The sequence below is a fragment of the Choloepus didactylus genome, chromosome 8, assembly GCF_015220235.1.
Source record: "Choloepus didactylus isolate mChoDid1 chromosome 8, mChoDid1.pri, whole genome shotgun sequence".
Classification (NCBI taxonomy): domain Eukaryota; kingdom Metazoa; phylum Chordata; class Mammalia; order Pilosa; family Megalonychidae; genus Choloepus; species Choloepus didactylus.
In genome coordinates, this window is record NC_051314.1 from 119,747,473 (window position 1) to 119,775,023 (window position 27,551).

Sequence of the window (27,551 nt, forward strand, 5' to 3'; positions counted from 1 at the left end):
AATAGAAGTTTCACTCAAAGTACATGTTGCAAGGACAGAAATTTGATATGGATGCTTGGATTGCTGTATAATTGAAAGGAAAAGAAGAGGACTGAAAACCTCAGATGTAGATTGCTTTCATCTTCCAAGCACTTTCAGAGATCCATCATTCACAACTTTTATTGGCAATCTTAGTCCATATCTATCAAACTTTATTGCCAGAAAGGGCTTTCTTATGTACAATGTAAGTCACTCTTATCAAAGCACAGATCTATGGCCTAATGCATTGACCATTCACAGCTATGAAAGCTATTACAAAAGCCACCCCCTTAGACTTTAACCCCAATTTTACAATCTCTTAAACCATCTTTCTGACTGGATAACGAAAAAGTCCTCCTGATCCACTGAAACTGTACTGCAGTCCTGAAGGCCTCCATCAGTTTATTTATATACAAAATTATGAAGCATTTACCCATGTATAAGATCTTATACAAATGTGGGGCATAATACCTCTAGAAGCTTGCAACCTATAACCTCTAATTGTTAAATCATAGTATTATAGAACTACTGAGTGATGAAAACCTGCTGTTCATTTAATCCACCAGCATTTTTCAACCTAATACCCCACAGCCCCCACATCCTCCAGGGTTAATGGTTTCCATGTGAGCCTCAGTGTCCATGGGAATGTCATAGGCTGGGAGTATGTTCAATTCTCGGTTAATTTACCTTTCTTTCCCACTCAAGGAACCATACCTAAATGCAAGTCAATGAATACAAAATTATTAGCTGGATAAACTTGATGTGCTTTCATTTATTATTATTAAAAAATCAAAACATTGGTATTTTATTACCATTAGTAACAATACTTTTCTTGAAACGTCATAGTTGAAAACCCTTAATCTAACCCAATTTCCTACTGATCTTAGGGGTTCTTCCATGGAGATCCATGATATGGTTACCCAGCCTGTGGTCAAAAAAATTCCAGGACTACCCTAAATTAAATCATGGACGATAGTTAATAGTACAATTATAAAAATGTGCTATTATCAATTGTAACAAATGTTCCACATCAATGCAAGATGCTAATAATAGGTTGTATATGAGAATCCATGATTATTCTATAAATGCACAACTCCCTAATAAAGAAAAAAAGAAGTCCCAGGACCAGACCCCTTCCAAGGCCCTTCCTTAATCCCCCTGCCATGGCCTCAGCAAAGCAGCCCAGCTGTTGAATAACTAAAGCCTCTCCCTCCTTTGAGTGTTAAACACTGTCTAGTCTCTTCTCTGATTGTGTTTATCCCATCTTAGTTGATATCTCATTTGCCTGCTCTAAATGTAATTGTAGCCTAAGATCCAGACTTTGGCTTCTGTCTCTTCCCTCTGGAAGTTTGCTCTTTTAGAGCCATCCACTTTAACTAAGCCCTCTCAGATCTGCTTTCCTCTCCCTGCACTTTGCTCGGAACCTTAATCTGACATTTTATCTGCCCTCTGAACACTTCCGTGTGAAAGTCCTTTCATTACCTTAAAATCTATGCATCTAAAATGAAGTGCTACATCCCTTCCTATCACCAAATTCTAAATTTCCGCCCTCCTGATTCCGAGGCTTCTCTGTATGATATAGCCCGTTATTATTCCTGGAACATATTCAGGCATTTAAAATTGCTTATTGAATGTTGTTATCCCACTTTAGACTGTAAGAAATTTGAAGTCAGGGTTTTTGTCCTACTTATGTTTGCATCTTCAACATCTAAGCCCAGCATCAGGCAAATAGCAGATGTTCCATAAATGTATGTGTATGTATGTGCGTCTGTGTGTGTGTGTTGGGGGGTTGTTACTGAATCCTCCAGGAATCCAGGCTTGAAACACTGAAGGCCCTTATTTGACCCATCTGTCTCTTTAAGCCCATATTCAACCAGCCACAAAACTTGTTCATTTTTCCTTTGTAGTTTCTCTCTCATATGTATACTTTCTCTCCAATGCAGAAGGCCGCCACTTCCCCTATTAGGCCCCTCCAGCCAATGCTTGGACCTCTGAGGTATCCTACCTCCTGAGCAGTTGCTTTTTCAAAGCCATTCTTTACCCTGCTGCCAGTAAAGTCATTTGAAAACATCATGCCCCTATGCAAAACCTTCAGCGGCTCTTAATTGCATGGAGGATAATACATAAACTGAATACTCTAGCTTTCTTTGCCTTCATGATCTGGTCTTAATCTTTCTCCCCCAGCTTTACTTCTACCTATTCAAGTTATTCGTTTTTTTAAATCTGCTCTAATCAATCTGGTTTATTCATTTTCCATGAGTTTAAAAGCTTTGTTTTCTGAGAAGCCTTTCCAGCCCACCTTCTTTAAACGACTAAAGCTTTTATCATCTATATCATTCATTGGGTAATTAATCACACAATGCCTTGTGACATCTCCTGTGCTGCTGTTACCTTAAGCTGCTATTTATCTCTCATAATGTTATTTAGCTTTTCACTAATTTGTGTCTTGTCTCTACAATTAGATCATAAACTCACCAAGGGCAGATACTCTGTCTTCTAATTCTTTGCATCCCCTATAGTATTTGGAAAGCATCTTGCAAACAGTAGGCACTCAATAAATAGGCTGATTTCTTCTCTCTCATCCTTCAAAATCCAGTTATATGCCACCTCATTTATAAACCTTTTCCTGGGGACTACGACACACACTCATTTTCCTCCCTTCAAGTTCCCTTGCACTTATTGTCTGTACTGCTCAAGGCATGCATTATAGGTTCTAATCCTGTTTATGGTATCTTGTGTATAAAATGTTTATCCTACTAAATAGTCAAATGTTCCTGGAGAACACGGCCATTGTCAGAGCACATCCTTATTCTTCTTGGTGCTAGGCACGGGATACGTTCTTAACAGATATTTAATCATTGATCAAAAATGACCCTGGCATTAGACATAACACACCAATAAGGATTGACTTTGATATGAAGTAAGTGTTATCACAGCTTACTATAACTTAATTTATGAGTAGGTACCTAAATATGACATAATATTTCTGTGTCTGTTTCTACTGAGATGAAGAGACATCAAGCCACTTGTCTGAGATCTACTTAACAAGTTGGAAACAGATATAAGCAGAATAAACAACCATGGAACCTGTGGTTGGCTTATAGGGCCTTTTACCCGCTGATAGTTTCTCCTCAAGATGCCAAGTATTCAAAAGGCAGGTAATGTTGACTAACATGGAATAACATCTAATCTTCAGATCCCTTGCATTTTATTTGATCATAGATTTATTCATTCATTCATTCACTACAGACATTGTGTTAGCAGTGTATACAAAGGTGAACAAAGTAGAAATGGTCCTTGCTCTGGAGGTGGAAAATGACTAAACGAGTAACCACAAATAAATAGTGACGCGCAGTATGATGAAAAACAATTGAAAGACGTACTTGTTCTAGGTGGTGAGGGATAGATTCTCAAGAAAGCAAATTTAAGCTGAGGCTTGGAGGATGAAAAGGAGATAGTTAAATAAAGAGCTGAGGAAACTGCCTACCAGGCAGAGGGAACTCCATGTGCAAAGGCCCTGAAGAAGGTTTAAAGAACTGAAGAAAGGCAGTGTGGCTGGAGCATAGTGAATCAGGAGGCTTTCCTAAAGAGCAGACATTTGAGACATTAAAGAGATTATACCCTTGAGTATCTCTGTGACACCTGAAACTCAGAGCTAGAGCTTGGCAGATATGAATGTTAGTATTAGTGCATACAGCAACTGTTAAAAAAAAAAAAAAAAAAGCTGAAAAAGAGCCCAGACTTCAATTAGCGATATGAATGAAGCAGATATGGTTAAGACTAGTGCAAACCGGGCCAAAGGGTAAAGGTCGAAACTGACTGTGTTTTAAACTTCAACTTCCATGTGAGACCAAGGGAAGAGATGTCTATTTGGTTCAGGATCTATATTTTCTAAACAGTTTAACTCTACAGTCAGTTTGTTCAAACACCACAATTACATGGAACTTTGAACAGGAAATGAGATATAGTAGGTTAGTACAGGTTAGAGTGAAATAGTGACACATCTCAAAGTAATTTGGGCAGAGAATAAAAATATATTTACAGAGCCTCCCTGAGGAGCTGGGGGAGGGGCAGAAGTGTTGGACTTCCTCACCTAGACTGATGCTGATGTTGTCACAAACACTGGGACTGGTGGTTTGATGTACTGAGCCCTTGATCATGGGACTTGCCCTTATGAAGCTCATTACTGCAAAGGAGAGGCTAAACTTGCATATAATTGTGCCTAAGAGTATCCTCGAGTACCTCTTTGTTGCTCAGATGTGGCCCTCTCTCTCTCTCTAACTGAGCTACCTCGGCAAGTGAACTCACTGCCCTCCCCCCTACAGGGGACCCAAATCCCAGGGGTGTAAATGTCTCTGGCAACACAGGATATGACTCCTGGGGATGAATCTGGACCTGTCATCGTGAGATTGAGACTATCTTCTTGACCAAGAGGGGGATGCGAGATGAAACGAAATGAAGTTTCAGTGGCTGAGAGATTTCAAATGGAGTCAAGAGGTCACTCTGGTGGACATTCTTATGCACTATATAGATATCACCTCTTAGGTTTTAATGTATTGGAATAGCTAGAGGTCAATAGCTGAAACTATTAAACTCCAGCCCAGTAGTCTGGACTCCTGAAGACGACTGTATGACAATGTAGATTAGAAGGGGTGACAGTGTGATTGTGAGAACATTGTGGATCACACTCCCTTTATCTAGAGTATGGATGGATGAGTAGAAAACTGGGGACAAAAACTAAATGAAAAATAGGGTGGGATGGGGGGAATGATTTGGGTGTTCTTTTTTACTTTTATTTTTTATTCTTGTTCTTATTCTTTCTGATGTAAGGAAAATGTTCAGAGGTAGATTGTGGTGATGAATGCATAACTGTAGGATGGTACTGTGAAGAGCTGATTGTACACCATGGATGACTGTATGATATGTGAATATATTTCAATGAAACTGAATTTAATTAAAAAAAAAATGAGAGAGAGATTATACCCTTGAATTCCATTTGAGGGCCAGACTTCAAGCCTCCCCAGCTGTGCCTGGGAGCAGTGACCCTGAGGGAAGACAGAGCACTGTGGACTGTGGCTGATAGTGGAGGCAGCTGGGGCAGAGGAAAGACAGGAGGATAAGCTAACTTCCCAGTTCTATTTCTAGACACTTGAGGGAACCTTGAATCATTCATTTCATCTTTGTGGGCTTATTTTATTGTCTGGAATAAATCATTCACTCATTTCAACAGCTATATATTGACACCTACTACATGCCAGGGTATATTCTAATTATGGGCAATACCCAGTGAGAAACAAAAAAGACAAAATCTCTGCCCTCATGGAGCTTACATTCTAGTGTGAGCAGGAAGACACCCCCCCACACACATGCATACACACACACACACACAGTTATTAGTCAATAAAGCAAAGAAGAGGTAGGGTAGGTATAGTCAGGAAAAGCCTCATGAGGAAGATGGCATTTGAGCAAAGACTTGGAAAAGGTGACGGAGTGGGCCAAGTGGAGATCTGGGGAAAGAGTGTTCCAGGCAGAGAGAAGACCCTGAGGCAGGAGTGTGCCTGTTATGTTTAGGACACCACAAGGAAGCCAGTGTGGCTGAAGCAGAATGAGTGAGGAAGAGAATAATATGAGCAATCATAATTGATGTTAAAATTAACTTTCCACATGAAACTCAGTGGTACTATGCTAATCTGCAAAGTGGATTATGCACAGATGAATGACTGAAATGGACATACTGGCAAAAAATATATGAAATTTTCTGAGAGTCACAGGCTCACTTGATAGAGTGAATCAACCAGTCTCGCCCAGGAGCAGGTGGTAAAGGGCAGAGAATGTGATGAAGAGACCTGAGACATAAGCCTTCAGCAGTGTGGGACCCCAGAGCGAGAATGTGCAACACTGATAAGGAGTGATGGTGGTGGGGAGCAAGAGATGGGGAGAGCATGAAGTTAAAATATACAAATCCATGGAAAGCAATATGACAATTCCTCAAATAGTTAAATATAAAATTACCAGATGGTCTGGCAATTCCACTTCTAAGTATATACCCAAAGTGAAAACAAGGACTCAGATCCTTGTACGCTATTTTTTATAGCAGCATTATTTGCAACAACCAAAAGGTGGAAACAACACAAGTGTCCATCAATAAATGAATGGATAAATAAAATGTTTCACATACACACTATGGAATATTCTGCCATAAGAAAGAATGCAGTTCTGAGACATGCTGCAACATGGAAGAACCTTGAAAACCTTATGCTCAGTGAAATAAGCAAGACACAAAAGGACAAATATTGTATAATGGCACTTGCATGAGATGTCTAGAAATAACAAATTTGCAGTGAAAGAAAGTAGATTAGAGGTTACCAGGAGATGGGGGAACAGTGGAGGAGGAATGTATGTTTTTTTAAAAATGAACACTATACACATACTTACACACAAATCCAACTGTGGAAGAAATATGGAGTGTCCCAGAAGAGACCACAATTAAGGCCCAGCAAACTGCAATTCCTTGCAAATGGTGACGACAACTAACTACAGCCAGTATGGCTTCAAGGAAGTAAGTTTAGAAACTTTATGGATACTGGGAAAAGAAGAAAAAAAAAAAAAGAAAAGAAAAGAAAAGAAAATGAAAGGAATTAAAGGAGTTCCTAGCAGAAGGAAGACTTGCCAGGAAAGCGAATCAACGCAGAGATTAAGTTTGGGTCTAATGCAGGTTGCTTTCCTTAAACACCTCCCAGTGCGAGACACAGCTCATGTTTTGGGGTATTATTTCATTTAATCATTAGGACAGCCCTATGAAATTGGCATTTCCTTTCCCTTTTCACAGGTGGGAAATCTGCTGGCCGTTCTCGCCCACTGTCCCCTGGCCTACATGCTGCAGATGGATTAAGGATATGCAGAAATACTGATCCTTCAGCTGTTGGGGTGTCTGGGCAGTAGTCCCCAGACATGGTGGGCCCCTTCAGTCTATCATGTTACGTCATACAAATAGTATCACTTTTTACATATGACATGACATGAAAAATGTTGGGAACCATTTTAGGGTTCTTAAAAACAGGAGTAAAGATGAGTATAGTTAACATAAAATAATATCTCACTGCTGAATTGTGTATGTTTTCCAAGGCTGGGGAGAGGGTTCTTTGTTCTCTGAACACCTGATGGCTGTAGGTTTACAAGTTTGGAGAAGCTGGGCCTGAGCATTGAGGAAATAGGCAAGTGATTCAGAGGCCTGCAAGGCATGGGGCAGATGCAGGGTTGGGGGGTACCTAGAAACTTCAGCCCAGGTGTGTGGGCACCCTGAGAAGCAGGGAGAGGGAGAAGAGAAGCTGTTGATTAGAGAGGAGATGGAAAGACTTGGGAGAGAAGACCTTTCATGGAGGCATATAAGGTTTTAACTGTGGAGGTCTGCAATGTAAAACCCTTCTGCCTTGCTCTACAAAATCTTCAGTAAACTCTATATGGATTCACCGGTTGGGGTGGGGGGAAAAAAGGCAGCCAGCCCACAGTAGTAGATTGGGGCCATCTGCCTCTAAGCCTATGGGGAAACTGAAGCCCCGATAGTGAGCACTGCTTTCCCAGAGTCACACAAGAGCAAGTTACTCAGATCTTTCAACTTCCAAAGCCAGAGTTCTTTCCACTTCAGTGTACTGTGTCCTTGGGCCATTTAAATTGGTAACTTGGCAGTGAATCTAAAAATTCTAGCCTTGAAATGTTTTGTGTTTTTTTCCACCAAACTGACCGCTTGTTAAATGCAACATCTGCACTTTTTGGTGGTGGTGGTGGTGGTTGCTTTTTGAACACAGAATAAGTTGAAAGCAGAAAGGGAAGAAAAAGACACAAAAAAATCTTATGAGAATGTATTTGGAGCTAGGAGAATACCAATATAGCCATAGATAGGTGGAAAAAACAAACAAACAAACCATGATGGCTCAGTTTTACTATAAATCATAGGAGAGTAAGAAAATGCAGCATTCAAAAGCAGAAGTGGTCCTCCCTGGGAGAGAGTTCAGAGGATTTGGGAGATGAGAGCTCTGGTAAAACAAGAAACATCTATTTCCAGGGATAAAATATTTAGTGATACAAACAAATTATTATTTTCATTCTTAATTTTAAACTTGGCTTCCCTAAAATAATGCCCTAAGTGTCCAGTGGAGAAATGAATCAGAACTGGAGACTGGATGCTTTTTGGTAGCTCCTTTCCTCCAGCCTCTGCTGGGACAGGCCTGATGCATCATTTGAGGAGCAAATAGCCTACCTGAGGGAACCGCTTCTGAAGCTGCTGGTTGATGCATTTTTCTTTCTGCTTTGCTTACAGAGAGGCATGAGAAAGGATAGGGCCTAGTGAGAAGACCCTGCCTCTAGAGCAGTGCATCCTAACCTTTTTTCCTGGACTTAAACCCCTTCCAGGATTTGAAAAAAGTGAAAGACCCTCTTTACCTAGAAAGGCAAAGAAGCACATGCACAGAAAGTCTGCATGTAACTTGGCATGGGAGGGGAATGGGGCGCAGAACACAGAACCACTGAGGCTCCTACAGCAGGGCTTCTCAGAGTCAGGCAGCTGGACCACCTGGATTAGAGAAACCCAGGATCCTAATTTAAAATGCAGGCAGCCCAGCCTCACCCCAGATTTACTGAATCAGAATCTCTGGGGGCAAGTTTCCAGTATCTCCCAGAAAAACATTGCTGGAGAGGTTGGTTTTAGAGACCTCCATCCCATTTTGGTGCCTCTCTCATGTTGAGATGACTCTCAGATACCCAGGCTTCTTCCCACCAAGAAATGCACTTGTTCCATATCCCATTCACCAAAAGACTAACCCAACTGAGAGTTATAATGACTCATAAAAGCGTAAGGTTTTGTCATGCCACATAAATATAATTTCAAATATATTTAAATTTGGCAGGCCCTCTGATATCTCAAGTCCTAGTAGGGACCAATGAGCAAGTTTTTTGATACTATGAGAGATGGAAAAGGTGGCTGTTGAGTATTTCAGCTCTGCCACCATCTGATGGTATAGGCTATGGCTTCTATAGCTTTGTATGGATATCACTACTACAGTGCTTGAGACATGATCAATCCCAATAATTGAGTTACTTTAAAATTTTATTGTGGTAACATGCATATAAAATGTAACATTTTAAGTGTACTAGTCAGTGGTATTAATTACATGTGCAATATTGTGCTGCCTTTGCCACCATCCATTAGCAAAACTTTTTCATTAGCAGATGGTATTTTTCTTATCTTGTCAAACCCAAAAAGCAAAACAGTAGTTATAAATTTCAATAACTGTGTTTGGATCCTCAGATTCATTGAGCATGGGTGTAATTGCCCTCTCTCCTTTTTTTAGACCCTTATAGGGGATCTGCACCTGGATACGCCTGGGGGAGCAGGACCAGGTGATCAAGGCCTTGCCCAGAATGGAAGACATTCTCCTCCTTACAAACCCAACTCGGCAACAATTCAGTCTCTGGTCATTCAAAAGGGAGCAGTCCCCAGCAGGTCAGCACTCTTTCTCCTGCCTTTCCTCAAGAGAGAGAAGGTTGGTGAAAGGAAAAAGAGATGAATGCTACCACCCCAAACAATTCTTAGAGCCAAATATTAGCCTGGCAGGATTTTATGCTCCAAACTGAGCAGCTGGAAGACTGCATGAGAGTAGAGAGTTTCAGAAAAGCAACTGGTCTCTTGAAAGTGTCCTTGGAAACTTGGTTTTAAATTGGCTTGGATAAGAACCCAGCCTCATTGATTAAACACTGGCTAAAAGACCATAGAGTAATGATAAATTGCCAAGGAATCCATTGTGGGGGTAAGTGTCTAATTGGTGTCACAGAATTTGGGGGAAGAACCTGTCTTCCTTCACGGCTTTATAAATGATCTGGAAGTGGTTGGAAAGGGGTTATTCATGCCCAATTGGGAGCTAGTACAGCAAAGAACAATGGAATAATGATACAAATAGACTAAACAACATGGAAAACAGCCCCATGACATTCAACTTAGAAAAATAAACTTTAAGATTTTTTATTTAAATAGGGAGAGAAAGGGAAGCAAGAGGATTGAAGAGCAAATACATAAGTGATATAACAAACCTAAAAATACTCAGATACCAGAATAGCTGTGGGCAAGCCCTTTGGAGTCAGAGGTTGGAATTATTTTAGGAGTCAAAAGCCATACCCCACCCCCCAGCAGATGGAAGAAGACAGCAGCATAGAGAGGAGTGGAAGCTACTTTTGTCCTCCTGTAACAACTAATAAACAACCAGGAACAACTAGTAAATAATCTGGAATAACTGCGGGGGGACAAACGTGACTGCCCACTCATCATACACCAACCTGAACTGGGAGGAAGGCCCAAGATCGCAGTATAAAATCCAACCAGACCCCAGAGCCTGGGGGCAAACAGTCACAGGCCATACCTCCCTACACTAATCTGGAGCTACAAGCTGACAGGCACCACCTGCTGGGCAGAAAAGCACAGTGACTTGAGGCCTCACAGGGTGTACCAATCTTCTAAGACACCCTCAGAGAAACCGGATACTATCCCCTCCTTCCAAGACCTGAGCCTGTTCTGGTCTGGAAAAACCTGATTGGGGTAACCAAGAAAACCAGATGCCTAGACAACAGAAAACTACAACTTACACTAATAAAAATTAAGTTATGGCTCAGTCAAAGGAACAAACTTACACTTCAACTGAGATACAGGAATTTAAACAACTAATACTAAATCAATTCAAAAAGTTTAGGGAAGATATGGCAAAATATAAAATATATATGAAGCGTATAATGAAAACACTGGGCGTACATAAGGCAGAAATCGGAAGTTCAAAAAAACAACTGGCAGAATCTATGGAAATGAAAGGCACAACACAAGAGCTGAAAAACACAATGGAAACATACAACAGCAGATCTCAAGAGCAGAAGAAAACACTCAGGAACTGGAGAACAAGGCACCTGAAAGCCTACACACACAAAAGAACAGATAGAGAAAAGAATGGAAAAATATGAGCAACATCTCTGGGAGCTTAAGGACCAAATGAAATGCAGGAATGTACATGTCATTGGTGTCCCAGAAGAAGAAGTGAAGGGAAAAGGGGCAGAAGCAATAATAGAGGAAATAATCAATGAAAATTTCCCATCTCTTATGAAAGACATAAAATTATGGATCCAAGAAGCACAGCGTACCCCAAACAGAATAGATCTGAATAGGCCTACAACAAGACACTTAATAATCAGATTATCAAATGTCAAAGATAAAGAGAGAATCCTGAAAGCAGCAAGAGAAAAGCGATCCATCACATACAAAGGAAGCTTGATAAGACTATGTGTGGATTTCTCAACAGAAACCATGGAAGCAAGATGGAAGTGAGATGATATATTTAAGATACTGAAAGAGAAAAACTAACAACCAAGAATCCTACATCTGGCAAAACTGTCCTTCAAATATGAGGGAGAGCTTAAAATATTCTCTGACAAACAGACAATGACAGAATTTGTGAACAAGATACCTACTCTACAGGAAACACTGAAGGAAGCACTGCAGACAGAAAGGAAAAGACTGGAGTGAAAGGCTTGGAAAACAATTTTGGGAGATAGTAGCACAGCAAAGTAAGTACACTGAACAAAGACAACTGTGAACACGGTTGAAAGAGGAAGGTTAGGACCATGTGGGACACCAGAATGAAAGAGGAAAGATAAAGACTGGGACTGTATAACTCAGTGAAACCTAGAGTGCTCAACGATTGTAATAAAAGGTACAAATATGTTTTTGCATGAGTTAGAACAAATGAATGTCAGCATTGCAAGGTGTTAAAAACAGGGTGGGATTGGGGGGGAAATACAATCAATGCAAACTAGAGACTATAATCGACAGAAACATTGTATTATGCTTCCTTTCATATAACAAAGGCAATATGCCAAAGCTAAATGCATATGGTGGGGGGGAACATAGGGGAAGGGAATGGGACTCCTGGCATTGGTGATGTTGTCTGACTCTTTATTCTACTTTGGTTTAATGCTATCTTTCCTTTTGTTGCTTTCTAGCTATCATGTGTTTTTTTTTCTTTTTTTTTCTCTCTCTTTTTTTTCTTTTGTCCCTCTACCTTCTTTGACTCTTCCTCCTTCCTTCTGGAAGAAATGGAGATGTCCTTATATAGATAGTGGCAATGGTGCCAAATACATAAACACATGACTATACAGGGAACCAATGATTGTTTACTTAGTACAGAATGCATAGTGTATGAACAAAACAGTCTTAAAAAATGGCTTGATGAAGAAAAATTGAGGGCACTATATTTAGTGAAATAAGACAGACACATAGGAAAAATATTGCAGTGTCTCACTGAAATGAACTAATTATAATATGTAAACTCATAGACATGAAATATAAGTTACCAGGATATAGAACAAGGCTAAAGAATGGGGAGCGGTTGCTTATTATAAGCAGAATGTTCAACATTTGGAAATGGACAGAGGTGATGGTAGCATGTTGTGAGAATAACTAACAGGGCTGAATGGTGTGTGAAGGTGGTGGAAAGGGTAAGCTCAGAGACACGAATGTCACCAGAAGGAAAGTCGGAGGTTAAAAGATGGGAATCTATAAAACAGTGAATCTTGTGGTGGACAATGTCTATGATTAACTGTACAAAAATTAGAAATCTCTCTCATGAACTAGAACAAATGTATGACACTACAACTAGAAGTCAATAACAGAAGGGCATATAGTAAAAAAATACATACCTATTGTAAACTATATACTACAGTTAGTAGTATTTTAATATTCTTTCATCAACAGTAACAAATGCACTATATCAAAACTATGAATAATAATGGAGGGAGGTGGTTATGGGTATGGGAGAATTTGTTTCCTTTTTTTGTCTCTATTTCTTTTCTGGAGTAATGAAAATGTTCTAAAAATTGAAAAAAAAATGTGATGGATGCACAGCTGTATGATGGTACCATGGGCAATTGATTGTACACTTTGGATTTTGGATAATTGTATGGTTTGTGAACAATCTACATAAATAAATAAACAAACAAACAAACACAATAAATAAATAAATAAAGTAAAAAAAAAAAAGCCATACCCCCTGTATGACACCAATGCTGGCCTAGCAATCCCATAGACTCTCTGCAGAATCCCTGAGTGTGTTCCAAAGGAGGGCACTCTGGATGGAGGCTGATACCTCATTGTGATGATAGTTCCATGGCTGGGGTATGGGTTCCTAACACCCGCAAATTAAGGAAAGTGTCGGGGATTGGGAAGATCAGGGGTTGGGAAATAAATCAACAGCTGTCTGGGGAACAAGGAGGACACTTTAGCTAAAGGCAAAATGTCTTAGACCTGGGTTGAAAATGGAAACAGATACAGGTATCCAGCCCTGGATGGAGGGTGCTTGCATTCTGAAGGGGAATGGTCTTATACAGAGAAAACTGGAGAACACATAGACATCTGAAAGAAAGCACAAGTGGGCTTTAAACTGAAATTTGGGGGTGGGAGGGATATTGGTGGAAATAGTTGGGTACAATCATAAAACCAAATAGAGAGGAAAAGTAATCATAGACAAGAGATTCAGTAATGCTCAGGATAATCTAACATGACTTTGTATGACTCTCGTGACTTCGATGTTTCAAAACACAGACTCAGGTCAAAGAACAAGTGGTCTTAAAATCTGCTACATCACAGGAATGACTGAAACTGGTATGCACAGCTGAATGACAAGTGTACCTGAGTGAGAGCCAGGAGAATAGGGGTCTTTGAGTCCTGCCTCTGCCACCAGTATAAACGTGGCCATATAAACTTGGGCCTAGACCCTTGATTAACTAGAGTAGGCCAACTCCTATAATGAACAAGTCCCCAAATTTCAGTAGTTTAATATAAAGTTTATTTATTGCTCACATGTAGTCCAAAACGGCGTTTCTGATCTACCAGGTGCTCTTTAAGCAATGATGTACAGACCCAACCCCTTCTATCTTCTAGCTCTGCCATTTTTAGCCCCTGGCTTTCAAGGCTAGGCTGCCTGTTTGCCTCAAGCTATGAGGTAGGGAAAGAGCTTGGAGGATCCTGCATGGGAAGTGGTCATGGACAAAGCCTGGAAGTAGAGCACATCACTTCTGCTCATATTCTATTGGCTAGAATCTCATCACATGGCCCCTCCTTCCAAGAGAGGCTGGGAAACATAGTCTAGCTTTGTGTGCAGGGAGAATAGGAGCCAGTTTGCTGGAGGACTGACCAGTCTCTGTCCCAGTCTTCAGTCAAGAGCTTTTCAGCCCCTGCCTGGGAAGGTCAGAATAAGAATGTCTTAGTCCCTTTGGGAACAGCTAAAAGCTATTAGTCAAGAAAAGTGAGTCAGGGCGAATAGGAAAAGATTAATGTATAAAAGGCATCTTTACATAGGATCACTGTACATGGAGTTTAGAAACTGAGGACAAATATGGCAAAGGACAAAGGAGGTGATACAATTCTATGCATACCTGTGGTGCTTTTGAGCTATATGTACTCCCAGAAAAAACATGTTCTTAAACTTAATCCATTCTTCTGGGTGTGAACCCATTGTAAGCAGGACTTTTGATGAAGTTACTTCAGTTAAGGTGTGGAACAGAATGGGTCTTAATCCTATTACTGGAGTTCTTTATGAGCAGAATGAAACCGAGACAGATGGAGAGAAAACCATTAGAGGCAAGAAGCTGAAAGTAAGTGGAACCCAGAAGAGAATGGAGGCCAGGAGAGGCCACCATGTGCACTGCCATGTGACAAAGGAGCCAAAGACTAAGGATCTCGGCAGCCAGCTTTCAGAAAGAAAGCATTACCTTGATTTGGACTTTCTCTTGGCCTCAAAACTAAGCTGATAAATTCCCATTGTTAAAGTCAACCTGCATGGTATTTGCTTGAGCAGCCAAGGAAACTAAAACAATATCAAAGGTTGTTAAGACAGTGAAAAACCCTCCACCTTGGCATATGAAGGGATTATGAGAAAAGGTCCAAACTGGAAGTTAAGTTTGCAGCTGAGAACACTGCCTCCACTGGAGATAAGAAAATTTGCAAGGGGTGAAGGAAACTTATTCTAAGACACACATGCTGGATGCAGAATAGAAGTAGTCATATCATTGCAAAGCCCAAATCAGACATAATTCTTTTAATTTGGGTACTATTTGAATGAAAAGTCTTCAGAGATATAAAAAATAAATTATACCATTTTCATTAAATATATATTTAAATGCCTTTGTCAAAATAATAGTTATATGAACACTTAGTGGTCCAAGAAATTCCGGATGAAATCCACATAAGAGACCAGCCTCTCTGTGGTCCAACATTGAGCCAGGAAATTAAGTACCTACAATGTGCCAGGTGCACGGATAGGGGCCAGAATAGAAGAATGGTTAAAGCCATCACATGAGGAATGAAAGCCTTTTCTTAAGCCTAACATTCTCCTGAAATTCCATCCAGAGAGTAAATCTTTGAGTAAAATTTTATCTCCCAGCAGTTCCTTGGCAAAATGTAAGCACTGTATCCCTGGAGGGAATTATTACCAGTCGTTAAAACCTTAGCAGGGATTGACTGGTTTATCAGATCATTTCTCAGCTTAAAAACAAGCCAGCAAGTTTGACTTGAGCAATGGGGTAGGGTGGGGAGGGGGTGGTTGGACCACTGAGAAGGGATCTGTGGTGAGGGTCCCTAGTATCTGGATCCCGAATGAGGATGCTAAGTACCCAAGGCAGGGAGGCAGCAACACACAGAGGAGGAGAAGCAAAGGGGAGAGGCTTGAGGATGTCAAAGCAAACTTTGCCGACTTCATGATTCTGCCATCTGGAGCTCTGAAATTTCAGATGCAAGCAATTCAGAAAATCAAGGCATATATAATTTTAGTGTTGTTACCATAATGTCTGTCTTGCCTCGGTTTACTTACTAAGCTTTTTGTCTCAGAACAACAGGAGGCAGTGAACTCCACAGATTATTTATATAATGTTTTTATAGTTACTTTTCCCCTTCTACCTGCAGTCTGTTATACTCTCATTTTGTAAGGAAAAAAAAAACCCTCTCCCTATATCTTCACAGCAGGTGCACCCCCAGTCCAGCCTCCTCCCAGCCCAGAGTTGGGTGCTTTGCTTGTAGATAAGCTTAAGCTTCCTGGTTGTTGGTATTCTGAAGAGTCCTTCAGTTCTGAATCTCAGTGTCAGAGCCCAGTCTGGCTGGGCTCAAATGATCGAGGCTGAGATGGAGCCCAGCTGTCAGGAAGCAGAGACGACAAAGGCTGGAGAGGCCAGCAGGGGCCCAGCACAGACCTTATATGTCAAGCATAAGGCTACAGGCAGTGTTTCCCACCTTTTCCTGGTTATGAGAATCAATTGAGATGTTTATTATTATACAGCTCCTGAGGCTCCTTCCCTGCCCTGCTGAATTAGAATCTTGGAAGGGCAGGGCCTGTGAATGAGTATTCCAGCTTCCATCCCAGGAAGCCCTGGGAACACACCCATTGACAACGGACTTGAAGCAGCTGGGTGAGTCGATCAGCTTTGTGGTATGGAAGCATCAGCCTATAAGGTAGGAGGAGATGCACTGCTAGCTGATGAGACCCCAGGTGGGGTCCGTTTCAATAATGCCAGAAGGAAAAACATGAACTAAAGCAAACACCAGTGGGAGATGGAGAAGCATAAAGGCATTAGAATCGACAGGATTGAGTAAATGAGCAGGCAGCTCTCAGAGGTGCACAACTCATGCTGAGCACCCATCAACGAAAAGCCTTGATCTACTGGGTTCATTAGAATAAGAGCCTGTGGGAAGCAAGAGGCTTCGTGGTACTCTGCTGAAAGTCTGAATGTGCTGAAACATGTTCTTGAACTTTCTGACCCGTTTCCTGTCAGCCATTCTCTCTGGTTTCTAGTCAGAACCATAGTGCCCCCTGCAAGTTTCTGAGCTTCCTTACTGAACCCTAGCCTTAAGCCTTCTCTCAGACCTCCGGTGGACCCTGGAAAACAGACCGTGATAACTCCCCAGACCTCCCCGGTGCCAGGGGGTGGGAGGGGAGCGTGCTGCGTGGAGGACACATAGGTCCTTTCACCCCCTCCATCCCCTCCTTTACAAGTTCAGGGGCATCCATGTTTCCTGCCACTTGGAACAGCTTCTTCCCCGAGCTGTCTACCTCATCAACTCTCTAACTCCCAATCACCTCCGAAATATTTCTTTTCTCCTGTGCCCACGCCTCATAATTTTTTGTTGCTTCTCTGTGACTGAATGTTTTAATTAAATCACCATAAAATGCCTCTGTGAGGTTGTTCTCCTTAAATCGCACATTCGTTGGCCACCATCTGTGTTATTTAAGCCTCACAGCACTCCACACACCCATCAAAGGTGGGCCGACACAGGGAACTGGGCTTCCGGTTGGTTCACTCAGCTGGGATTCTACCAAGTCGGGTCACCTCCGGTTACAATGCGTTTTGCTTCCATCTGCACAGAGAACAGGCATAAAGTCCAGAGGAACTTTCCCTCTTTTATGACAGAGGAAGAACATGGAGAGACAGCAGAGACAGAGGCCTCCCCCCTCCTCCTCTTCTCCATCATTTGCTTTTTCCTGTTGTGTTATTTTTTCTGCTGTTCCACTTACTTACTCTGATGTGGCAGCTGTGTGAAGAGTGGATTGAGGCAAGGATATGTCAGTGTTCAGAGGGCACGGGCTAGGATTAAATTCCCAGCGCTCTAAAAAGAGCACAGTAGATGGCAAGGGAAAGGAATGGCCGGGGGACAACGGGCAACCTGTAGCAGGCAGGGCAAAGAAGTGAGACACAGAGGGGGCTCTCTCCATTCCCTGTGGAAGATGTGGGCAAAGCAGCCAAATGCTTAGTGCCATGACAGCAAACCCACTCGGGAAGGAAGACTGTGAGAGCTGCAAGCTGTGCCACGGCATGGTGGCGGCTGCACAGTCCCGATCACTGCTTCCCTTTGGGGTCAGGCCTGACTCTCCTGCAATCCTCCAAAGCACTGAAAGCCATCACAGCCATGTCTCAGAGTCCCTCCCAGCACACTCAGCCCTCTTCTTATGATGGACACAATTTGGCAGTGACCCTTTCCTCTAAGCCAAAAAAGAAAGAAAAAATCATTTACAAAATGAGAGATAAGGGCTTTCTCTTTCCTTCTTCCTCCCACTCATTTTTCTTCCATGTCTCAGATAAGGCAGGCAGAGTTGTTTTAATTATGTCTTCAGTGTGAAGAGAATACCAGATCTTCCTCTGTGCAATACTCAGAGTCCCCTTTCGGGCTGCTGGCTTCCCCATGAGGCTGTTTTCTTGGAAAGAAAAGAGGCAGCTTCTCTGTTTGAAACCAACTTCATTCCAAGGCCAGTTTCAAAGCCTGAGGGGCTCCCAGGGGTTAGTGCTGAATGCTATTTCTGAAGAGAGATTCTACATTGCATGTGGAAACTCTGGTCTTCAAAAAACTTAGACTGAGACTCACATCCAAATGAGCGTAAATGAGACGAGGCTTCATCCTGGCATGGGATCTTGGGAGTTAGGTCTGGTTTCCTCTCCAGGGCAGCTAATGTTAACCAATGCACTGCATTAATACAACCACCTCCCCTGTCAAAGTGCTTCTGCTTTCACACCTGTGACCTCAGGAGGACCTCCAGGCTTCACTGTGAGATCAGAGGGTGGGCATAATTACCTCCAGGAAGAAACAGACATGGATAGAGTGACACCCTCACTCCCCCAGCAAGGATCAGCCTGAGCCAGCAATCAAGATCAAACATAGCCTTCTGAATTTCTATCCACTTCCGCAGCGACCACAGCCGAGGGCTAAATACCCAATCCTTTGGAGGGAAACCTTTGATTTGCCTTGCACGCCTCCCTCTCCTTTTGTCTGTCTTTGCCTCCTTTGTGTTGTCTTTCTCATCCATCTGTTCCTCACATCTTGCTCCACCACGATGTAGACCCTCAGTACATCATCTGTCCTAACTGCTTTGTCTACATCTGAGATTCCCTAGCCTTGAATCCATCCTCAACACATACGGCAGATTCACGTTCCTAAAACAGCATTCCTTTACCTTCAGTGGCTCTGTCTTCCCTAAATAATAAAATCTCAGTCCCCATTGATTGACGTCCAAGGCTGCCACTGCCCGGCCCCACTGACGCCCCAGCCTAGTCTCCAGTTAAGCCACCAAATGGACCTCCTGCTTCAGCTAACCCACCTGCCCTTCTAGATTTTCTTCCAACGTGTTGTGTCCACCCCTGCCTCTGGATATTTAAATGTGCTGGTTAAAATTACAAAAATCAGGGTTGAGTCCCTGCTTTGCCTCTTCACAGTTGTACAAATTGGGTTCCTTAGCCTTTCTAAGCCAACATTTCTGCACCTGCCACATGGGGATAATAATAGTGGCTGCTCATTATGTTATTATAAAGATAGGTGCTTGTCACCACACTTACCTACAGAAACTGCCTGCAGAATATTAGTTATTTTGATTATCCTCTTCAACTTTCCTCCTGCAGCTACCCCTGCCCAAAATGCCCTGTTTCTTCTACTTGTTTAGATTCTATCCCTGCCCTGTTTCTTCTACTTGTTTAGATTCTATCCCCGCTCTAAGCCCAATTTGCCCCTAAAGAGCTCCCTGAAAGTCCAGTCATAACAATAACAATAATAATAGCCAACCCTTACAGAGCCTTTCTCACATGCCAGGCACTGTAGTACGTGCTTTGACAATATTAACTCATTTATTCTTCAGATCTACTGTAATATAATATTATTGTTTTTATATCTATTGTAATATGAGGAAATGGTGGCTCAGAGACCTTAACCTTCCCAAGTTCACCCAATGAGGACATTACGGTATCACTTCGGCTGGCTCCATCCTGTAAACTCAGAATCTCTCTCTCTGAGGGCCTCCCTGGGAACTCAGCTTGTGCCATCTCCTCCTGTGTTTACTGAGGGCAAGGGCCAGGCCCCAACATATTGCCCTTCATGTGGCAGATGCTCAGGAATGAATTATGTTACTGGTGACAATGATGTGGCTCCAATAGAAGCCTCCCCACTAGAGGCAGGGCCTCACTGGGTCCATCCCTAGATAAGTGATAGGGTAACAAATTACCACAAACAGTGATGGAAAACAGTACAGATCCATTATGTGATAGTTCTGCAGACTTAAAGTCTGTTACAGGTCTCACTGGGCTAAAACCAAGGTGACAACACGCCTGTGTTCCTTTCTGGAGGCTCCAAGGGAGAATCCATTTCCGTGCCTTCTCTGGCTTCTAGAGGCCATCCAGATGCCTCGGCTCATGGTCCTCTTGCTCCATCTTCACAGTCAGGAACGGTGGCCAAGTCCTTCCCACACTGCAGCACTCTGACCTCCTCTTCCGCCTCCCTCTTCCACTTCCAACCACTCTCATGGTTATATTGGGCCTAACGAGATAATCCAGAATAATCTCCCCATCTCAAACTCATCTGACAACCTCAGTTCCATGTGCAACCTTAATCCCCCTTTGCCATGTAATCTAACATATTCACAGGTTCTGGAGATCAGGACGTGGACATACTCGGGGGGCCATCATTCTGCTTACCACAATCCCACATGTAATTCAAAGTAAAAGCAATACCTGATCATAAAATAAGTATAAAGAAATCTAACAAAATGCCGGGTTTTCCCATAATTACTACCTCAGTGACTCTTTTAAAAAAGAAATATAATATTTTTTTCCAAACCTCAATCCTTGCCTGCCCCTACTTTGCTGGTGCTTGAAGTATGTGCCTACTCTCCAAGGCAGCTAATGTTAACTGGACAGTCCAGCACTCACTGAGGTCCTGCTGAGGACATGGCATCCCATCCCCACCCCAGAGCTGCCCCACCTATTCCCTGGCTCAAGGAGAGCAGAGGGCTCTGGAGAAGATATGAATAGTGGATGTAAAGGAAGAAAAGATAATACAATGACCATCCAGAAAGAAATGGATTTAGGCCCACAGGAAAAGGAGTAAGTGGGCATATTTGCCCTGTAATAGCCAGCTGAGTGGCAACTGGGCCTAGGTGTGGGAACCATCAAAGCCAAGAAACAGTGTTATAATAGGCCAGCGACAGCAGGGAAAGAGTGACTGGTGGGATGAACGAACGTGCAGAGAAGATAAAGCCATGGTCCTATTCACGTTAAATGCTTCTCAGTTTTTATCATAATTAAATATTTTTTAAAATGTTAATGGAATAAATTGAACTTCACTTCCCTGTTTTCTCCAGATACTGCAATTATGCTCAAGGCCTGTCTTGAAAGGATGCCAGAGGGTGATGGATTAACTCTGAAATAAATCAAATTTCCCTTACTACAGAGTTAGGGAAACACAATAAGCATTCCATCCTGCCTCTGGTGTTGGAGGAGCTGGAAAGCCTACTCCCTGGCCATTCCAGCTAGGAACAGCCCGAGGAATAAGCTCACTAATGTAGTGTCATAAACCAAACTCCATCAGGGCAATAACCCTCTGCTGCCACAGCGCAGGGGGTGAATGGGCCTGGGCACCATTTCCGCCGAGCTGCCTCCTCTTGCCAAGGCTCCCTCCCAGTAAATATCTAGCCAGCGAGCTCTTGGAAATGAGCTGGGCATGATGCCAGCCAGACTTCCAGCTTGCCAGGGTGGGTGGTGCCCAGGCAGGGTCAGGCACCTGCTCCCTTCACTCTCACTGGTGTGGGGAGCCCTTGCAGGGCTCTGCTGACTGGGGAGATCTCTGGGGGGGATCCAGTGAGAGCCAGCACACTCTCTGCTCCCAGGCCCAAGTCAGCGGCAGAATTCTTGTCTGTGCCTGGAAACGAGAAAGGAGACCCTGGGCTGGGAGAAAATCCTAATGGAGCCCCAGACCCTTTCTTGGAGTCAGTGAATGTGAGATCATCTGATCATTTATTCACTCTGGGAATCTCCCCTCCATGACCCAGCCTTTGGGCCAGGCAAACTGAAATCAATTTGATCAATCAACTGAAATCAATTTCAGTTTCCGACACTGAAAATCTGCAAATTTACCTCTATCTTCCTGTCTTCACACCCTCCCTCCACCTTCCCCCCAAAATCTTTTCACTTCCATCCTTCATTCACATTTATATATAATTTACTGATGCCACCTCCAGCAGTGTTTGCATACACACGGGAATCAAAGCCTTACGCTAAAGGACTGAGTGCTAACGGTGACGTATCAGGCAGCACACAATGGCCAGGAAAGATTTTTCTGGCCATTCGGGCCTTTCTGGAGTTTTGGAACCAAACTGAGTGCTGAGTTTCATATTCCAGCTACCTATGAGGGCCTTTTTGGCAGTATCCACATCAACCACATGATGTCTTATCATTTGTTCCATTGTGGTGTTAGAATTAGTCCAAGCCCAGCATCCCATCTCTGGAGAGTTTTCTTTGTATGAAACTCTATCCCTGTCCTCCAGAGCTTTCTCACATACATGCTTATCCCACCTTTGAGGGCATCACGGATGTCTAAAACCGACTTCATACACCAATGCTGTCTCCTTTGTGAATCCTGAAATTTCCCATCTCTGTTTCTTCCATCTTCCTCAACTAACAATATTACAAGTTATTTTATTAAACTCAGTTTTTCTCCTCCAGCATTCCAACTTGTTCCAGCTTCTTGGTTTGATGTCCAGAACAGAAGGGAAAACTCCTAACAAGATCTGACCAGGACACTGCAGAATGGAAGATCACCTCCTCAGTTCCAGCCTCTACTTCTATGATCGCAGCCCTAGATCCAATTAGCGTTGCTGGAGACCACATGACACAACCGCATTTCTGTTGACACAAACTGCTAAGCCTTTGCACATGAGTTGCTGCTAAGCTATATCATCTCTTTCTTAAAGGAGGCTACTAGGCACATTTGTTAAGTATCGTTTTACTTGATCCCACTGTTAAATACAGCCTTTCAAAACTCTATATATCCGTATCTCTCTATAGATGTAGATGTATGTGTATATACATGTATATATGAATATATGTATGTGTATATATTTAGAGAGAGAGAGTTCTACTCAACTCTTCTGAAAATCTGCATTTCCATTTAAGTCATGGATAACAAGCTTCTATAGAGCAGAACAAAGCAGGGGTCCTAAACCAGATCACTACAGACCGTTTTTCTCCACGTTCTTTAAACAGTACCTTTGGGGCTCAGATGTGCATCCAGTTACCAGTATGTGTATATATTCATGTACCAGCCCATGTGTTTCTCTCTTGTCCACAACCACAACATAAGATTCCTTGTCCCTCACCTGCTGATGTCCTTATGTTCTATGTGATATGCATATCCTGTATTTACCAGTCTAATGGAGCCTTCTCAGAGGAATAACTGTGGTTAGCAGGCCATAATTTACCCTTAGTAGACCCTCATGGATCCAAGTGACCCTACGGTCTTTTTCTAAGTGGTCCTAAACAGGCCCTGATGAAATTTTGGATGTGATTTAATGTCAAGCTCACGGGTCTGTAATTTATAGAATCTGTATTTACTGGCTCTTTGAAAATCAGAGGTCTGTCTGAGACAGATGTTACTAAAAGGACCAGTGTGTGCTGACATCACTTGACAATGTGGCCATGGAGAGGCTAAATTTGGAGAGGAGGCTATAATTTGCCTATCCTCCTCTTCACTTCTCGGCTGCCTATGGCGTTTTATGACATAGGTCTGCCCTTTCCTCAGGAGCCAACACTCACTCCAAGTTGGATGCTGGCCATCAGCCTCCCATATGGCCCACAACAAGCCTGAGTGAAGCACATGCTGGGAATAAGGTAGGTCTGCAACACCATGCCTAGGGGTTGCACTCGTAGGTTTGGGATTTACCACTGGCCTCTGGTGCATTTGGTGCAAGGGATGGATAAGGGCAAAGTGAAGCCCCAAAAGTAGCCTAGGGTCTAGAATCTGCCATCATGCATCAGACACTTCTGCCGTCTTTCCAATGCTAACCACAACCCCTCCTCCAAGGTCTTGGATCTGTGTCCTCAGCAATATCACATGTTGGGAATGTGAGGGCAGTAAGGGGGGATCAAGTTGGGGCAAGGACCATGAAATAATGGGAAAGGGATGAAGGGAACTGACCATCCCAGAAAAAAAAAAAAAAAAAAAAAGACACGTGAACCTTTCTAAGTAAGGATTTGATGAGGCTAATAACATACCAGATCCACCTCCCCCTAGGAAAATTAGTCAATGCTTGTGTTCTAGAAGGGGAAGGTCGGTATTCAACCGCTGGGGGGTGATAAAGAAGGGATGAGTGGAAAGAATCACTCCTAGAATTTTAAAGCCTTGAGGCAGTTATCTTACTGCTTTAGGAAAAAGAGTTTGTAAACAAAAGAGCAGAGGACAAAAGAGCTTGCCAACTGCTTCTGAGAGAAACAAAAGACAACAAAACCAAAAGGAAGCCTCTGGAGGTAGAAAAAAAGTGACCCTGTTACTCTTCCCTCTACCTTCCTTTCTAGGACAAAATGCAGTAGTTCTCACCCCTGTACTGATCCTAACAGTCACTTTGGTCTGGTGTTAGATTCTTGAGCAGTGTTTCTCAACCTTGGTTGTACATTAGAACCACCCAGGGAGCTTTTAAAAATGCTGATGCCTAAGCCACACACAGACCAACTAAATTAGACCCTCTGGGGCTGGGACCCAGGCATTAGTGTTTTTAAAACTCCCTGGGTAACTCCAGTGTTCAGCCAATGCTGAGAACCACTATTCCTAAGTCTCACCAAAAAAACACACAAAAGAATCCACTCTCCAGCTGTACAGCCTAGAAATTAGTATTTTTAACAAGTGCCCTGCGCGATTATAATGATTAAAGAAGCTGGGAACGCTGCCCTGTTGAGAACACCTTTTCCTTTTATGACTGCCCTTAATAGTCTTCACTTAAACTTTGTTCCATTTGCCAAAAAATAGAGGTGAGAAGGGTGGAGGACCTCATTCAACACAAGACTGTGACTGAGGGGGAGGCCTCAGGAATTCTGGAAGGGTAATTACTTGGGAGCCTGACAAAGTGACAAATGAAGCAATTTCCATCTCAAACAGAAAACCCGAGAAGAGATCAGACGCATTTTCCAGCAACAGGAGGAGACGCACAGGGGTGGCAGCCCAGCTAAAGAGCTGCTCTGGGGACTAACACACAGGCCCATCCCAGCTATGGCAGGACCTGGGGAAGAGGACAAATGAAGGCTCCAGGCCCACAGCCCACACTCCTTTTTGTACCCCCAGGCTCCAACCTACACCACGCAGGGCCATATGTGCATTCCTACATGCCTGCAGACACCAAGCCCCCATACTAAAAGGTTACCCATACCCTAAAGAGCCATCCCACAAACCCAGGTGCAAACGTCAGCAGCGTGGCACACCCTTGCAGGGGAACAGACCTTTAGAAAAAATCTACAGACGCTCTGGAATGGGCTTGAGAATATTTTGGGCAGGGAGTTCTGGGTTGCAGGTACAGAGTATTTTGTAGAGGAAGTCAATGGGCTTGGGCTCTGGGTGTACACATTCTGTGCCCCAGCAGATTCCTCACTCTGTGTGGAAAGACAAAGTTAGAATACGGCTAGAGTGGAGCCTTCTCAATCACAGGGCCCAGGATAAAGAACCAGCTGCTTAGGTCTTAGAACAGCACTGCCAATGCACACAAAGAAAGGAAGTACCTGTGCTCACAGACTCAGCCCAGTCTCCTAGTAGGAGCAGGGACCTCCACTAAAGATTTCAGCTTCCTTCTGGTAGACCTCATTCTCACCAACCACATCACAGAAGAGTGCCAAGGTGAGCTCCTCTTATAATCCTCTCTTTGTCAATGATAATCCCCTACCTCTTCTGGGTGGATCAACTTTCTCATGATGGACAGTTTTTTCTCCCCCAATCCTTTTGAACAGTCTCCTCTAGATGCTTCCATTTCCTTACTGTGTCCCTTATCCAAGTTATGGCCATACTCCTAGTTTCCTCTGCAAACTACCTTTCTCGTCCTCCACTGGCAGACCTCTCCTGCTTGTGAGTGTCCTTTAATCCTCAGATGGAACTATGTGCCTCAAGGTTCTTAGATAAACTTACTCCTTCCTTATCATTTTTACTAATATCAGGCCTCATATCCACTCACTTGACCTTCTCTCTTTACCTTTACCCCAAAATAGGAGAACAGGTTACTAAGCAATATGTTTGATGTCTCTTATAAACAAAACCAGAACTTACACTTTCAGATAATTGTCATCTTCAAACTAGTGACCTGGGAAGAAGGCACACTTATTGCAATAACAGTCTCATTGCCTCAAACGTTACTGCAGTTTCTCTTTTGAAATTGCCTTTGAAAACTACAGCACATACTTTTGGATATCCTTGTCTAGAAAGGCCCTATCTTTGTTCATGGATTTAATGTTTTGAAGCAGCCCTCTATTTCCTTTGGTACAGAATTAATAAATGAAGTAAACTCTGGGTAATCAAATTAAGAATTAAAAAACGAAGAATGAATTCTAGGGATTTATCCTAAGGAAATAATCCTGGATGTGTGAAAAGATTAATTGACAAGGATCTCCATCATATTTTTTTAAAAAATGGATGTGAGAGGCGGGGCAAGATGGCAGCATAGAGAGGAGTGGAAGCTAAGTAGTCCCCCTGGAACAACTACAAAAAACCAGAAACTACTAGTAAATAATCCAGAATAACTGCAGGGGACAAACGAGACCATCCATTCATCATACACCAACCTGAATTGGGAGGAATGCCTGAGAACACAGCATAAAATCTGTAAGTAAAACATGTGGATCCAAGTCACGAGACCCCCTCCCCCACAGCCCAAGCTGCAAAGCCTTGTGGTGCCAGAGAGAAGCTCTCTCCCAGCAAGCGAATATAGCTCAGCTGAGCTCCAACTGGGGTTTTAAGTAGCGAGTGTGAACTGCTCACTACAGGTACACATCCCCAAAAAACAGACACAGGTTTTGGGTGACGACTGACCTTGGAGAGCCGGAGTGTCACCTTGGACTGGGTCTGAAGGGGACTATCTGTTTCTTTTTTGGCTCAGTGGAGAAAGCCCCAATCATTTTCAGTTTCCAGGGCTGTGACTCTGGGAAGGGTGGAGACAGCACAAGCAGAGAGCGAGACCATTGAAATGCTAATGACCTCCACCTGGGGGGTCTGTCTTCTCTAGGAGGAAAGGGGTGGGGCCCTTTCCATTCAGAACCAGACCCCAGAGCCTGGGGGAACACAGCCATACCTCCTCACACCAGTCAAGAATTATAGGCTAACAGGCATCAACTGCTGGGCAGAAAAGCACAGTGACCTGAGGCATCACAGGGTGGAGCAATTTTCTAAGACACACCCTCAGGGAAACCAGATACTGAATATTTCTTCCCTCTGGGACCTGAGCCTGTTCTGGTCTGGGAAAACCTGATTTGGATAACCAAGGAAACCATGCCTAGACAACAGAAAATTACAAACTACACTAAGAAAAACAAAGTTATGGCCCAGTCAAAGGAACAAATGTACACTTCAACTGAGATACAGGAATTTAAACAACTAATGCTAACTTAAATCAAAAAGTTTAGAGAAGATATTGCAAAAGAGATAGAGGCTGTAAAGGAATCACTGGGCATATATA